This window comes from Dermacentor albipictus, chromosome 3, assembly GCF_038994185.2.
Source record: "Dermacentor albipictus isolate Rhodes 1998 colony chromosome 3, USDA_Dalb.pri_finalv2, whole genome shotgun sequence".
NCBI lineage: Eukaryota > Metazoa > Arthropoda > Arachnida > Ixodida > Ixodidae > Dermacentor > Dermacentor albipictus.
The window spans coordinates 151,610,171-151,622,793 of NC_091823.1; the positions used below are offsets into that span (position 1 = coordinate 151,610,171).

Genomic DNA, 12,623 nt, shown 5'->3' on the forward strand with positions numbered 1-12,623 from the left:
GTTCCTTTTACAGCAAAGCTGCATATGCGTAGGCGAAACGCTCATGGTACGACCACAGAGAGAGAGAGAGAGAGACAAAAGGGAAGGAAAGACAGGGAGGTTAGCCAGTGTAAATACCGGCTGGCTACCCTGTGCTGGGAAAGGGGTAATGTGAATAAAGGAGAAGGAAGAGAGAAGAAATAAAAACAAGAATAATGCACACAGTAACGCGATGTTACGCGCAACAATAGTCAAAGGCATTCGCACAATTCACATGTCCTTAAGGACTTGAGCACAGAAATCCTAATGTGGGGTATGAGCGATTGTCAATGGGGGTATGAGCCATTGCATTCTTCTTACGTGACGGATAGACAGATTTCTCGTTGGGTGGACGTAGAAATGCTTCCGCATTTAAACCCTTTATAGTGAAGCTGTATGTACCTAGGCAAAGCAGTCGCGGTCGGACCACAGAAACTTTCCTGCAGAAGGTGTAGCACGCCAGTGAACATACCGGCAGTGACGTCGTTTCTCTCTTGCAACAATGCGCACGCGCAGAGGTCTCACTCTGGCTTCGAAGTAGGCTCAGAAATGTTTCCTTGTCTTTAATTAAATAATATGTTGGGCCCCGGTGTGTAACGTGTTACTACAGTGAGCAACCGAGTCATAAATACTGTGCTTAACGCATTACGCATGGGCGACGCATTACGAAACAGAAATGCTTAGCCTAATTTAGAAATACTTCGATGAATCCGCTGGATTGACACAAGGAACCAGTGATTCCACGCCTGCATGATGGTGATTATACGAAGCTGAATGTGCGGCATTTCAAATAAAAACGTGATACACCCAAGCCAAACGTGGGCGTGTCCTCATTCAGAAGCACAAAGGCGGAAGAGGTTTCATACAGGAGCGAAAGCCCGCGAATACACGCAATGTGCGTCGAGCGGCCACTCACGCAGCCTTCATATCACACCATATATATATATATATATATATATATATATATATATATATATATATATATATATATATATATATATATATATGTGTGTATATATAGGTGTTTGTGTGTGTTGTGTGTTTGTGTGTGTGCACGAAAAACTTTATGGTCTGAGAATAGTCAAAAAGAACCAAGCTTCATATCGACTTTTGTAGGTAGACCATCCATGAACTATGAATAGAAAAAAATAATTAACACCTTATCGAATCTGTTATAGACCAACAATGAACAACAATAAATGGAGACTGTATTGACTTTTGCCGCCATTGGAATCTGAACCTGGCAACGTTTACCCTTATAACATTATCTAGTGAGGTAAATGTAGCAGCGTTATTGGATGAATTAGAGGGTAGTAAATGGGATATATTAGGGCTCAGTGAGGTTAGGAGGACAAAAGAAGCCTATACAGTGCTACAAAGCGGGCACGTACTGTGCTACCGGGGCTTAGCGGAGAGACGAGAACTAACAGTCGGATTCCTGATTAATAAGGAAATAGCTATTAACATACAGGAATTCTATAGCATTACCGAGAGGGTGGCAGGTCTTGTTGTGAAACTTAATAACAGGTAGAAATTGAAGATAGTACAAGTCTATGCCCCTACATGCAGTCATGACGACCAGGAAGTCGAATGCTTTTATGAAGACGTGGAATCGGCGATGGGTCAAGTCAAAACAAAATACACTATACTGATGGGCGACTTCAATGCAAGGGTAGGCAAGAAGCAGGCTGGAGACAATTGCTTGGGGGAATATGGCATAGGCTCTAGGAATAGCAGCGGAGAGTTATAAGTAGAGTTTGCAGAACAGAATAATATGCGGATAATGAATATCTTTTTCCGCAAGCGGGTTAGGCGAAAGTGGACGTGGAGGAGCCCGAATGGTGAGACTAGAAATGAAATCGACTTCATACACTGCGCGAACCCTGACATCATACAAGATGTAGACGTGCTCGGCAAGGTACGCTGCAGTGACCATAGGATGCTAAGAACTCGAATTAGCCTAGACTTGAGGAGGGAACGGAAGGGCTGGTGCACAAGAAGCCAATCAATGAGTTAGCGGTAAGAGGGAAACTAGAGGAATTCCTGATCAAGCTACAGAACAGGCATTCGGCTTTAAATCAGGAAGAAGACCTTAGTGTTGAAGCAATGGGCATGGGCATCATCAAGAAGTGCGCAATAGAAGTCGGTGGTAACGCAGTAAGGCAGGAAACCAGTAAGCTATCGCAGGAGACGAAAGATCTTAACAAGAAACGCCAATGTATGAAAGCCTCTAATCCTACAGCTAGAATAGAACTGGCAGAACTTTCTAAGTTAATCAACAAGCGTAAGACAGCGGACATAAGGAACTATAATATGGATAGAATTGAAGAGGCTCTCAGGAATGGAGGAAGCCTAAAAACAGTGAAGAAGAAACTAGGAATAGGCAAGAATCAGATGTGTGCATTAAGGACAAAACCGGCAATATCGTTACTAATATGGAAGAGATAGTTCAAATAGCTGAGGAGTTCTATAGAGATTTATACAGTACCAGTGGCACCCACGATGATAGTGGAAGAGAGAATAGCCTAGAGCAATTCGAAATCCCACAGGTAACGCCATAAGAAGTGAAGAAAGCCTTAAGAGCTATGCAAAAGGAGAAGGCAGCTGGGGAGGGTCAGGTAACAGCAGATTTGTTGAAGGATGGTGGTAAGATTGTTCTAGAGAAACTCGCCTCGAGCGTACCGGAATCTTGGAAGAGCACTAACATAATCCTAATCCATAAGAAAGGGGACGCCAAAGACTTGAAAAATTATAGACCGATCAGCTTACTGTCCGCTGCCTACAAAGTATTTACTAAGGTAATCGCAAATAGAATCAGGAACACCTTAGACTTCTGTCAACCAAAGGACCAGGCAGGATTCCGTAAAGGCTACTCAACAACAGACCATATTCACACTATCAATTGAGTGATATAAAAATGTGCAGAATATAACTAACCCTTATATATAGATTTCATTGAGTACTAGAAAGCGTTTGATTCAGTCGAAACCTAGCAGTCATGGAGGCATTACGGAATCAGGGTGTAGATGAGCCATATGTAAATATACTGGAAGATATCTATAGCGGCTCCACAGCCACCGTTGTCCTCCACAAAGAAAGCAACAAAATCCCAATAAAGAAAGGCATCAGACAGGGACATACGATCTCTCCAATGCTATTCACAGCATGTTTACAGGAGGTATTCAGAGACCTGGAGTGGGAAGAATTGGGGATAAAAGTTCATGGAGAATACCTTAACAACTTGCGATTCGCTGATGATATTGCCTTGCTTAGTAACTCAGGAGACCAATTGCAATGCATGCTCACTGACCTGGAGAGGCAAAGCAGAAGAGTGGGTCTGAAAATTAATCTGCATTAAACTAAAGTAATGTTTAACAGTCTCGGAAGAGAACAGCAGTTTATGATACTTTACTGAAGTTTACTGAAATAACCAAAAGAGTAAGAATGGGCTGGGGAGCGTTTGGCAGGCATTCTCAAATCATGAACAGCAGGTTGCCACTATCCCTCAAAAGGAAAGTATATAAGAGCTGTGTGTTACCAGTACTCACATATGGGGCAGAAACCTGGAGGCTTGCGAAAAGGGTTCTACTGAAATTGAGGATGACGCAACGAGCTATGGAAAGAAGAATGAAGGGTGTAACGTTAAGGGGTAAGAAAAGAGCAGATTGGGTGAGGCAACAAACGCGGGTAAATTACATCTTAGTTGAAATCACGAAAAAGACACGGGCATGGGCCGGACTTGTAATGCGGAGGGAAGATAACCGATGGTCATTAAGGGTTACGGACTGGATTCCAAGGGAAGGGAAGCGTAGGAGGGGGCGGCAGAAAGTTAGGTGGGCGGATGAGATTAAGAAGTTTGCAGGCGCGGCATGGCCACAATTAGTACATGACCGGGGTTGTTGACATGAAACAAATGTATGTTTTGTCACGTTGTAGTGACGATGAAAAACGACGCAGTGTCAAAGTTGTGAGCTCGAAATTCAACTCCTTTTTGGGCAAACTTCATGTTCAGCAAAGCAGGGAGCAGTGAAGCTCAACGATAGCTTCAATCAAAGTCAGTGGTCGCCGAAAACCTTATTTGCGCGTGATGTGCGTGGCATTTTGTACATCACCTATCGAAGGTTCTAGCTAATTGCTGATGCCCGCGTGAATTCTATGAAGCACTACACAGTCCATCTCGCGCGTGCAATGTGATTAGTCGAGGTGCGCCGAGAACATACACAGCAGATAGAAACAATGATAACATTCTAGTAAGTTTCAAATGATGCCGGTAAGTGTTGCGCTCAAAGATAACACTAAGTTGTTAACGGGCGATATAAAGTCTTCAGAAACGGAAAAAATGCTCATCGTAACCGTTTAACTTCACGAGCGCGCTTTTCTGAGCATTCCAAAAGCTGCAAAGCATTGCAAGTGATACGCCCCCCTTTCTAATGGGAGCTGAAACGGAGGTAGTTATTGATAATGGTAAAGTAAAATACATTTATCGGTTCATTCCTCGCCATGCGTATATAAAACTTGTAAGAAATCTTATTTTCCATGAACAATTTGGATCGACGTTGGTTCCAGCGTATTCGCAGGTGCCTTCAACGAGGTATTACAGAATTCACGTCACGCATACAATCCCATTAAACAAGGTGTGAACGCAGCATGCGCAACGGATAGAGTCAACAATAACATTCCATTCCATAAAGTTCTATGTAATGCCGGCGTGTCTTGCCCTGTGCGAAAACACTAAGATGTTAGCAGATGAAATGCAGCCTCACAAAGAAGGATAAATGAGTACACGTGTAATTATACTTACACGATATGCGTGAAAGAAAAGTAACAATTCAAGGCACATGTAAGAAGCAATGAAGCACTGGTCGCCTGAAGATGCGCATTGAGCTTCTCCAAACCATGTGTTTTGCGAAGACGAGGTAATTTTAGTGCAAGAGCATTACATCACGAAGCCTTGGTAGAAAGCCCCGGCAGAAAGAGGGCACACAAATTACGTCATCTGCTTCTTGCAAGGAAAAAAAAATGGCTGTGGCTTAGCTAAGGTTAAGCCCAGGATGCGAAGCATACTATCCTTTATTTTAATGGGACAGCGTTAAGGAGCTCGCGTCGCAGAAAAGCCGGTGTCGTCGACGTCGGCTCAGGCGTGCGGCGCTTGCTCAGGCGCACATTTCGTTGTCGCGCCGAACGCTGCGTTGCTCGACGCGCACCGCGTCCGATGCGGGGGGCGACGCCGCGAGTGACGGCGCGAGTTGGAGCCCCGTTTCTCCTCTGTCGTGACGTCACGGTGTCACGTGGTATTGAAGGCGACACCGCCGCGCCTGTGGAGCTGGGTTGAGCTCTAGTAATATGCTTCGCATAAAATTCACCGACGATCATGATACCGGTTAATGCAAAATTTAAGCGCAGCTCTATACCTGTTGTCACGCATATATAAGGCCTGGAGGCAAGAGAAAGATTACGGGATACTATTTTGTGCGAGGCACTCAGCGACCCACCAACGTTGCTGCCGGCGTCACCATGTCAGGACTTCAACTACGACACGTGCAGCTCAGAGGCTGCTTCCGAGCAAACGGAGAGATGCACGCTCTCCAGTAGGTAAAACCGAGAATCGTAGTTGTGTGCACGTTCGTGGCCTCAAATGTGTCTCAAACGGACATGGTAGCGTTCGTGTACAGAAAGCCACTTTTGGTTCCACGTTGCTGGCACGTCCATATGCTTGTCATAGGATACTTGAATCCCGACGCACGTTCAACGAAGCAGCACTAAACTCCGCGATATGACTCAGCGACGCACTCAGAGACAAGTAGTGCTGTTGCATTTACACATAATAGGAATTTTTAAGGTCCCCCATAGATCTTGAGAAATTACTTGGGGGAGATGGCGCAGTTCTACTTCTTAGTCTACTGTTTAGTCTAGTATACTTGATGAGGCGGAGGTTACTTGTACGAGAAATGGAAATGCATAGCAGGAAATTGAACAGGAATTTACTAATTAGGCATAATTAGTTCATAACCTTACGGCACATACTGCAATTTACAAATTGTAGCCGAGAAGCTCTCAAAGCGGGTCCACTTGGAATCAATTCTAAGGAATACATCAGCTTCGATATATTATTTCTGTATTATTGGCGGTTCAGTTATTTTTGCGCTTCAATGCAGAAAACAACGTTTTATTGTAAAAAAAAAGTATTGAAAAAGCCGCAATTTCTCCCTAAATGCGAAGTGTCGATTGCGATAGCAGTTAGTAGACAGCTATACAAATGAACGATAGTTGCTTTATCGAATCTGTAAATGTGCAAACGTTCGGTTACTAAAAAAGTTAACATGCATGGTGTCACATGCTCACAGGTAAACATGAATATACCTCACTCGATTACCCTGGAAATTCTGTCAAAATGCTGATGTAAGGAAGCGCAGCACCAGCAGCGAGCGAATTAACGTTTGTGCTGCCTCTTGCTTCAACGCGAACTGAGCAGCGAGAACACGGAACATCCAAACCCACGAGCAGTCCGCCCAGCTAGACTCGGCCCCCAAAGCAGACAGCGTTGAAGATAAAATCCAAGAGTTCACCCGACTTGTTTATAAAAAAATTTGCAGATCCAATCTGTCGACGGTTAGGCAATTAGCGTTGTAGGTAAACAGTCACACGCCGTACTGCTGAGGTCACACCAACTGAAAATCGGCAGTAGATATTCTTAGACATTTGTTGCTTTGTCTATGTGCGCTATGAAGACTCTCCGAAGGCAGTCTGACGATGACGGCACGAGAAAAACGGAAGATGTTTCTGACGTGATAATCATGTTAAAACGACAGCTTGACAACTACTTGTCGACAACGGTTTGGCGTCTGTGTGGCCGCCGACAGTGTGACGATGATGTTATGACGCCTGTGGAATAACCATGATAGAATAATTAAAGTGGAACAAACATTATGTCATCACGACGATGATATGGCGCACGTGCTACGATGATGAAACGATGACAACAATCACCTGGCAACAGTATGAGGACAATGAGATAACGAGTATATAGAGACGATACGTTGACGAAGAATGCGGGTCGACGGCGGCAAGAGTAGAATCCAACGACGAAGCTTAAGTGACGGTTATAAAATAGATGCATACAGTGAGTTTATCACGACGACGCAATGAGGACGTTGCTATAAAGATAGAATCATAATCACGATTGAATGGGGGCTGTGTGATTACACTAGAATTAGGGAGAAGGAATGACGTTGATGCAAAGACGATGACAGTATGACGACTACGCATGACGACAATAGGATAACAGCTATGTAGTTATGACGATCGTAAAACAGCAGCCTGACAATGATGGCAGCGCGACATTGATATGACGGCTATCTGGTGAGAGTTGAACGATTAAGTTAGATTCATGGCGATGGAATGACCACGACGTTGTAACGTCGTGGTCTGATAGGCTTAACTGCGGAAGTGAGCTTGAAACAAACATGCCGTCGTCGGCATGCTGCGATTGCCATTACCTTGTCGCTATTTGATCGCTTTCATGCGATCGCTATTATTCCTTCGCCGTGGTTTCAGTCCGAATATCTCCGCATAAATATAATTTTATTACTCGGAGTGGACGGGGGGAGGGGGCGTAAGCTAACACATCACCATATTAGATCCACGTCTGCAACTACGTATTTCACCTGGGATACCACGAGCGGAAGCAACAATTCTGCGCCACCTGTTGCTCGGCGAGTCATTCAGGAACGCCTGTTGCTTCCCCTTTGGAATGGCCGGCTGCCCTGCTTGCGACAACTGTGGCTGCGAGAAGAGGATCAGTCACCTCCTCTGTGGCTTTTTCTGCTAAAGTGTCGCAAGATATGTGCCCGCGACCGCTTTATAAAAAGTGCATGACCTCCCCTAGACAGAGGAAACAGTTCTTGGACACTAATCCAGACTGGTTACAGCACTCAAGGCCTTAAGTGCGCCTCTCAAGTTCTTAAGGGCTTGTGAATTGTGCGACTGGCTTTAGAAGTTGTAGCGCGTGGAGCTTCCTAACTTGTGTGGAGAAACCTCCACGGTTGTTGTGGCGTTTTCTCATTTCTTGTTCAATTATTTCTTCGGTCGCCTTTTATTTCCTTTAGACCTTGGCCCGGCACAAGTTAGCCAGTCAGTACTTACACTGGCTAGCCACGTTCTCTTTCATTCCCATTTTTATTCTCTCTCTCAGTTAGGCTCATTGTACTCACCTACGCGACTAACGTGTTCCAAACTTTGTCATTGCTTCTACGGGCTACGGATATTGTTCCTCATCATTTTTTAAGCTGTGCCTTCTGAGACAGAAGCTTAGAGGCGCTCCAAGTAAGACTAAACGTCTTGCATACATACCATTTATCAGATCAATATTAGAGTACGCGTGATTCTTATCTGACCCGTGCATAAAGAATCACATTTATCAGCTTGGGATGGTGCAACGGAAAGCGATTAGGTTTATTTATAACAAATACAGAAGGCTCGATTCTCCTACAACACTAATGAAAACAAATAACATCCAACTACTTCAAGTACGTAGGAAAATGTCCCGTTGCTTGTTCCTGCATAACCTTTTAGCACATAAACTAAACATTTCGCATCACACAGTACTTAAACAGCTATCGTCTAGACGAACAGACCACACAGGAAGTCATATACTGGAACCGATTTTTGCAAGAACTGAAAGATTCGAACACAGTTTTTTCCCGAGGACCGTTTGCGACTGGAACTGTCTTGCAGGGGCGATTTTCCAGTCCCCTAATCTTGTTAATGCTCTAGAAGAGCATTTCTTGAATGAATAAGTGCTGTATATGTGCTTATACGTGTATATATCTATAAATCAGTACATGTCTATAAATATTTTTCGGCTTGTTTATTAGCGGCAATCGGTTAAACGGCCGTTCTCCTTTTCTTTTTTATGCGATGCATATTACGAGAGCTCAACCCAGCTCCTCAGGCGCGGCGGTGTCGCCTTGAAACCACGTGACACCGTGACGTCACGACAGTGGAGAAGTGGCTTTGGCTCAACTCTTGCAAGACGGGCTGGGTGGGAATCGAACCAGGGTCTCCGGAGTGTGGGACGGAGACGCTACCACTGAGCCACGAGTACGATGCTTCAAAGCGTTACAAAAGCGCCTCTAGTGAATGCGGTGTTGCCTTAGAAACGAGCTGTTTCTAAGGCGTGCGTCTCTTGCTCAGGCGCACATTTCGTTGCCGCGCCGAACGCTGCTTTGCTCGACGCTCACCGCGTCCAATGCGGGGCGCGTAGTCGCTGCCCTGTAGCCCATTGTCTTACACCCCTTGGCAGGTCGACGGGAACGCTTTCGCGTTCCACTCTTGAAGGCGAAGCAGTAATGCATGAGTTGTTTCTTCGTCTAGCCGAACCAAATATAGCCAAGCAACAGCAGTTCACCAGGCTAAACAGTGGTTCAACAACTAAAATAAAGGCTAGTATGCTTCGCATCCTGGGCTTAACCTTACCTAAGCCACAGCCATTTTTTTTATGTCGCAGTTTATTTCCACGCCTTGTATAGCCCCTCCTTAATGGGTCATAATTGTTGGACTTCAGTATTCTGAAATAAATAAATAAATATTTAAATAAATAGATAAATAAATAAATGTATTACTGTCATCGTAGTGCTTCACACGGCACCATTTAGGAGTGGGTAATGTATGAACTATGCTATTTCCAGTTTAAGAAATTCATTCTTTCTTTTCGTGCCATTGAGGAAAGGGTGTATTATGTGTTGCAGTGCTGTCGGTAAATGACAATTTGGATGTTTCACAATATATTGTTAAGGAATGAAAACTGTGCAAGCAAACGTGTACATTACAAATTTGACCATTGCTGGTGACACAAGCCAAACTGTATAAATTGGGGAACACGCGCGGCCTCGAACTGGATTTTTAGTACGCGCTTTCCGGTGCTGATTTGTGTGTAAGACGGTTTCGTACACCTACGAAGTATTATTGTGACTTACAGTACTGCATACTATCCAATATATGTTGGTTTAATACAACGTGCCTGTTACCAACCATCGTCATCCTCCTCGGCAGCCTTTTATGCCTATACGATGTACTCCATCCGGTGTGTCATGCCTGGCGCTGCCAGGTGCGAGGTCAGAGGAATAAAAAGAGAGCTTCTTGGGCTTGTGCCATCGGTCCGAACGGTTGTCATTCCTTTCGCTCGATCGCTCACACATCGTTGTAGTGCACCTAACCTCGGTCCCTCTTGTCCTTCCTGTGGAGGACACACAGACTTCTACCATGTTAAGTAGGAATGTTCCAAGCCACCCGGCCATCCTACAGTACCTAATGCCTACCGATACCAGTGGGAAGCCGCTCATTCCAGCACAGCCGTGGAAGACCAGCGATTGGCCGAATGGCAGCAGCAAGTAGGGCTCTGGAAGGACAGCTACACCCAGTGTGTCTTTATTACCAAACAACAACTAAAGTTTTCTACTACTACTACTAATATAGTTACCAACCGAAATCACGTGAACTCAACGATAAACGCAGCTTGTTTGCTACGTTCGTACCCAGTGTTCACAAGCAGTTTCAATGACTTCAGCAACGGGCATTTCTCATTCAGAAAGTGCGAGTGTCAGTTTTACCTACGCAACATTGCCTATATCGGTTTTCCCATACTTAGACAAAAGCCTCTGGTAAAGCGAGTGAAATAAATCGAACATTTTCGAACCAGACACGGCTGCCTTCTCTTGCGTTGTCCCAAACTGCAATACAAAGCTGGCAAGTTCTGAACAACAAAAGCTGCACAGGAGGTTTTTATTTTTTTATTTATTTCAGTACTCTCAGGGCCAGAGGCATTACAGAGAGGAGGGGCATACAAAATCGGTGGCGGTTTTCTTAAATTTGTTGACGTTGGTGATGGCAGCCATCAAGGCAGAAAGGTGGTTCAAGTCATTTCCAGTTCGAGGAATAAATGAATTTGTACAAAGGCTAGTTCGGCATTGCGTTATTCCTACCTTGAAGTTGTGGTCAGTGCGTGATATAAGACGGAGAGTGGAGTACCTTATCTTTGGGAATAGGGTTGGTATAATAAAGTCTGTGAAAAAGGCACTAGCGAAAATATTTACGGCTCAGAGAAAGAAAGGGAAGACCAAGTTCAGATTTCATTGCAGATAGCTTGCTCTTCGGGAATAATTTCAAACAATAAAACGGGTGGCGCGGTTTTGAACAGATTCTAAAGTGGTAGTTAAGGTTTTCTCATTAGGATCCCAAACGGAGGAAGGGTATTTTAGTTTAGGTCTGATTACCTTCCTATATAGATGAAGCTCAACGGTGCGGTTATAAGCTATGAAATCGCGCCGTAAGAATAAGAGCGTGCAGTTAGCGTATTTAAATATGTAGTTCACGTGCATTCCTCAGGAGAGATTGTGTGTTAGGTGAATACCCAGGTATTTGTACGATGAGACAGATGATAACGGAGTGTTATTACGAAGATAGCGCGGGGTGTATGCAGGTGGACAGCTGGAGATACATAGGTGTTTGGACTTAGTGGTGTTCAGTGTCATGAGCCATTCGCTGCACCATGAAGAAATTGCGCTCAAGTCCGATTGCAAACGTGCTTCATCAGGGTGATTAGTAATTGAACTATAGAGCACACAGTCATCTGCGAAATGATTTATATGGGAGACAACATTATCAGAAAGATCAGTTATGTAAATTCAAAGCAGTAGAGGACCTCCCACAGAACCTTGAGGTACTCCAGAAGTTATGGAAGCAAAAGGCGAGTCGTAATCATTAACTGAGACATATTGCCTACGGTTGGAAAGACAACATTTAATCCAGCCTAAAACCTGATCTGCCTATGAGCAAGGTTGCAAAATAACAATGAAATAGCTACGTCGCTTCCTAAAAAATGGCTTGTTGCAGTTACCTCTGTTGCACTTACTGCCTTGTTCCGGTAAGGCACCGCCAAACCGTTCTCATGCACAGCCACCCTAATGTGTCAGAGCTGGTACCTGCGATAAAAGATAGGATGATGGAAGAACGTTATGCATCATCGTCGTCAACCTATTAACTCGATAGTGTTAAGGAGCTCGTGTCGCAGAAAAGCTGGTGTCATCGGCGTCGTCGGCGTTGGCCGTGAGCGAAAAATAGTGGTTGGCAATTCGTAAATAAAAGAACTTGCAAGATGGGCTAGGTGGGAATCAAAACAGGGTCTCCGGAGTGTGAGACGGAGACGCTACCACTCAGCCATCAGTTCGATGCTTCAAAGCGGGACAAAAGCGATTGTGGTGAATGCGGTGTTGCCTTAGAAGCGTGCCGTAGAAAGTTACACTGCTGTGTATATTGCTAATTATGAGCATGTAAATTACAGAAGTCGCAGTTAAACGCGTAACGAAGTACGTTTCCGCTACATTTCTTCTGCGCTTGGTGCGCACGCAGAGCCATCTTGTAGCAAAGACATAAGACCCTCTCCTAGCAATGTGCGGGGCTGCCCCGACAGGTGGCGTGCCACTCGCAGGCGTGACGTGCATCCTCTTTCCGCTCACAGCGCGATTTCTAGGTGCAGCGTCCGATGCGGGACGCGTCTGACGTGATCGTTGCGCCGTAGCGCGTCTAATGGGATAGTGTACCCTGCGATC

General features: G+C 44.8%; 1 long non-coding RNA gene across 1 annotated transcript in view; it reads left to right on the plus strand.

Annotated features, from left to right (window-relative positions):
• LOC139056981 (uncharacterized) overlaps positions 1-793 on the plus strand; it is an 83,632-nt gene extending 82,839 nt beyond the window's left edge. Inside the window, exon 6 of the long non-coding RNA XR_011512486.1 lies at positions 14-793. This is a non-coding gene — a long non-coding RNA (uncharacterized lncRNA). The remainder of the gene's footprint in view (positions 1-13) is intronic.
• Positions 794-12,623: the final 11,830 nt, after the last annotated feature.